This window comes from Alligator sinensis, unplaced genomic scaffold, assembly GCF_000455745.1.
Source record: "Alligator sinensis unplaced genomic scaffold, ASM45574v1 scaffold280_1, whole genome shotgun sequence".
Taxonomy (NCBI): Eukaryota; Metazoa; Chordata; order Crocodylia; family Alligatoridae; genus Alligator; species Alligator sinensis.
Genome location: NW_005841835.1, coordinates 1,513,561 through 1,518,370, shown reverse-complemented (window position 1 = coordinate 1,518,370; position 4,810 = coordinate 1,513,561).

The following is a 4,810-nucleotide window of genomic DNA, read 5'->3' as shown; positions in this document are numbered from 1 at the left end:
ATTCCTGCCTTTACCTCCCCAGGCCTAATTGCTACCTTTGTAGCTTCACCTTTCAAAAAAAGGAGTGCATTCCACCCCTGAGTAACTTGGAAGTTTCCACAGGGCCTTAAATCACTGAGTGATTCCAAACTGCTTAGAAATCTACAGGGAAATACCCTACCAGCACATACAGAATCAGTTTATTTAGACCAGCAAAAAACATTAGTTCAACAATGGCATTCTGGTCTCATCTATATAAGCTACCCCAAACCTCACCCCAGAATTCCTTGCCTTCTCCAACAAATCATACCAAAAATTACAACTTGTTTAATAGATTTTATAGACATTAGGGCTGGAAGGGACCTCGTGAGATCATTGAGTTCAGCCCTCTGCCCCAGGGGCAGGAAGTCAGCCGGGGTCAGATCATCCCAGCTAAATAAGCATCCAAGCGCTTCTTAAAGGTATCCAGAGCAGGCGCTTGTACCACTTCTAGGGGGAGTCTATTCCAGACTCTGGAAACTCGGACAGTAAAGAATTTTTTTCTTATGTCCAATCTAAAATGGTCTTCCAGCAGTTCGTGATCATTAAACCTAGTCTTCCCTTGGGGTGCCCTGGTGAACAGATGTTCTCCCAGTTCCTAATGCAACACCCTTTATATACTTATAGATTGCCACAAAGTCACACCTGAGCCTTCACTTCTCCAGGCTGAAGAGTCCCATGCCTCTCAGCCTCTCCTCACAAGGCCTCTAATCATGCGCATGGCAAGTTTGGTACTAATAACCTCCAGAATCAGCAAGAATCGAACTGTTCAACCCCCAGGCATTTGATATCAATACAATCCTGGGCCATTTGCTTTTGGTTGTACAATTTCAGACACAATTCCATGTGTCCAACCAGCCGTCTCCCTCAATCAGCCCGGCAAGTTTTCATTTCATTATCTCTGCATGAAATGGCAGGCAGGGTGCCAAGTCAGGTGGATGGTGGAAATGAAGGAGCTGCCACATTTGCAGCCAGCATATATAGTAGAACTAGTCCCAAGATGCTTTCACAGCCACAGTTTACAGAAGTAAATATCCTGCCCTGCTTAACTGGTACTCAGGATGTAATTCTATTCACTTACTATAAAGAAACTAATGATGTTGGCAAGCAATTAAGAGCTGCAGGATAACAAAGCTAACTAAAGCTTCTGCAAAAGAAACCGTATCTTTCGATGCCCCTCACTGATGGGCAGAGAAAATACCGAGTTACTCTCAAGCAAAGATCAACAATCTGCAGCCTGCAGAGCCATTTTATCCAGCCCATGGGGCTAAGGGGCTTGATGGCATTTCAGCAGCAGTGAAAGGTTTTGCCCGTGCAGAAGAGAGAAGCAGCGACAGTAGAACTGTCATGGGGAGCAGCAACCGTCACTCCAGCTCTGGTGGTACAGGCCAGGTTGGAAGTGGCCTGTGTTCATAGATAAGCACCATTAAAGCAGCTGCCCTCTAACAAAACATTCTTGACCCCTGCTCTAGAGGCCTAATTGTGTTTGAGCTAAGGGCACAGAGAGCGGTAGTTTCCTGGCCCCCTAAAAAGAAAAGTGGAATTCGGAAGACATATACCACATCCGGCTCAAAGAGAAGTACCTGCATAACTGGGATGGCAAGCGGGACACCACACTGGGAACTAGGTTTGTACCACTGTTATTTCAGGGCTTGAAAGGGAATTAAAACCCAGCAGTGAGAACAGGGTTTGTTAGTGTAACCACTGTGGAGGCAGCAGAGTATATATATATATAACAAAGTTCCAAGAGCTGTGTATTAGTGCAGATGTGTTAAACTTCCTCCCCTTATCACCCCGCTCACCCCAGCCACCCACCTCAGCCAGACCCAGACTGGGGGGGACTCCTCACAGGCTAGATCCAGGCTATAGAGTTGTGAGAGTTAATGCAGCCATTGCTCATCCCCCCCCACCTATATACATCACCAATGGGGATCTGTACCCCAGATTTCAGCAACAGGTCCCACCCCTGCTTCCCCCATCCCAAAACCCCCATGTCCCTCTACAAGCCCCATGAGCCACATAACATGGCTCTGCAGGCCAAATCCAGCCATAGACCATAAGTCCAACACCCCTGTGTTGATGCAACTGCAGCTCTGAAGGGAATAGAATCCAACACCGGTGTGGTAACATGGGCTGCTTGCAGACATTAACCCCCCCCCCCCCCCCCACAAAAAAACCCAACAAAAAACCCAGCGCTTTACTTTAAACTCAACGCGCTCCCGCACCAAGCCCAGTAACATGCCCAGAAGATATGGCACATTAGTTGGACCCAGCTCACCCAATGTCCGTATGGATCAGGCACTTTAGTGAGACTTTGTTGGTGCTTTTATCTAATATAAGCTGTTAGATAAAAGTGCCAAAAAGCCCCATGGAAGTGCCTGATCTATACAGCCGCTACAGAGCTGGGTCGAAGTAATGCGCCACTTCTTCCAGTAAAGCATGATTTGGCTTAGTTTTTTTATTGCCATGATTACAGCTGCAGAGCCACTATTAGGCCCATTGTGCAAAAAAGACTTATTGAGACCCCAAAGTAACAGCTTTTTTTCATCTCAATATTTGTTGCTGCATTGGTGGATTTATATTTATATTAGTTTCCTCTTCTGCCCTCAAGCAGATTTAAGCACAGCATTAAGGAAAAATAGGTTTGGAATCACTTCTGCAAGACAGTCTTTCATTAAAACAAGTGAGAGAACACTTCCACCCTGTGAAGCACAGGACACGTTTATGCATGTAGACTAACATCCACAGGCAGTCATGCCATGTGCACGAAAAAATAATTATCCTTCAAGTTAAAATGGTCATTAGCTTCTCATGTAAGTCAAATGCACAAAGATATTGGTGCAACTGCACGTAGGTACCCTAACTTTAAAACATACCCCCAAAAGACTGAGGAGTCAAGGAGTACCAGGCTGGCTCTAATATCAAGCCATATCAGTAGCGAAAACCAGTACAACAAAATGTTGTCAATCCCTCTTCAGGGCTGGAATCTGCTCTCTCTGTTTACAAGAGCCAAGTGAAATGGAGGCTTGGCAAAAAAGAAGAAAACATGAACGAGATCAAGTCTAAAAATCTAAGAGATCCTCCCAGTTCTTTCCATTCCCTATGGAAATGGCAGTATCAATATCAGTATCCGCTGAGGTCTTCACCTCTCCCACAGGAACAGACAGATGGCAATTTTCAGGTTAATCTCCTCCGTTTACTATAAAGACACCAAATTCACTTTCAAAGCCAAAATAACACCCTACCATTCACTGTTCCTTACAGCCTAGAGAGGAGCAGCTCCTCACCCTTGTTTATTTTCCCTCCAGCATAATCACACCATCTCACCAAAGCAAAGCGCTAGAGACTGGATCCTTTTATCCAACAATGAATCTGGCTAACACTATCCTGATGTTGACATCAGCCCGCTACCTTAAAAAGTGCCTTTACCAATCCTGATGCTCTTGGCAGCATTTGATTCTCTTCCTTACCAGGTCTCTTCAATTACAGTTCTGTTGAGGACAAGACTTTGGGGAGGAGTTAATCTGTAACTCAGCCGATGGTGCTGCTGCTTGTCCAGATCACTTCAGCAAGTGAAGTAAAACTAGGTCACATCTAAAACACAACAGCAGCTCCAAGCTTACAACAAATGCAGATTCTGCTTGGAGAAGACAAACCACAGGTCCTGACTACTTATTCCCATCACAGGACACAAAGGAAATAACCAGCGAACTGGATCATATCACTCAAAGGATGGAAAAAGGATGTTTTGCCAGGGCCAGAAAAGGAAGGATGTAATATTAGGACACCACTTCCTACAAGAAGTCCAAGTGAAGTGGTGGCATCCTCCAGAGCCTAGGGACAGTGCCATTCACAAGAAGGATGAATGACATTAACACTTTAGTGCTATGCCAGGAACCGAACCAGTGGGAGCCAGGGCCTTGCACAGCCCATATTCCCAAACCACCTAAAAGGGTCAACCAAGCAAGAGGGTCTCCCTCTGCTTGCCGTTTTGGGATGAGGAAGGAGAGAAGAGAAAGAAGGGGGAATGGGACTGAGACTCTCTCTCCCCCCACACCGCAAAATGAATCACTTAAAGCAACAGGCAGAAACGACAGAACTATGAACCGGCTGTGCCCAAAGCTAAGGGACTTGGGCGCAGCTGCCCAATGTTCAATTCTCCTGGATACTTGGAGTCTTCTTCCTTCACCCTGATTCCTTCTCAGGTGCTTTTCTCGCTTCACTTTTGTTCCGTTCGCATAACCCCACTACTCTGCCAACAGAAACTGCAAGCGTCCCACCACCAGGTCACATGGGCCTGGGCTGGAGACAAAAACACCAGGGGAGGGCCTATTTGTCACCTTAAGGGGGCTCAGGCCCACCAGGTAACTTATTGGCCTCCCTCAGACAGGGAGGCTACTGGAAAGTTGACAACTGATTGCTTGGAACAAATAATACTGAAAACAAGGACAGGAGCGGAACTCAACCGTTCATAACAAGTCTGCCAAGGCGTGACACTGGGCAGAGCACACTGGACAGCACCCATTGACCCTCAAATGAACCCAAAGAGCTGGCCGCTCCCCTCCCTCTTCTCCTCTCCCAGATTCAAGGCAGCCGAGGCAGCTTCACTGGGGACCTGCAGGGCAGCTCATGGGCCACCCGCAGCCCTGCTCCCCGGGGCCTAATGCAGGCGGCCGCAGCCCCGAGGGGGCGGTGGGCAAGGGCAGGTCGCACGTCACCAGTCGCTCCCCACCGCGACAAGGACGCCCCGGGGCCAGTGCGGCAACCGGGTCCGCCCCGCAAGGGCCGGCCC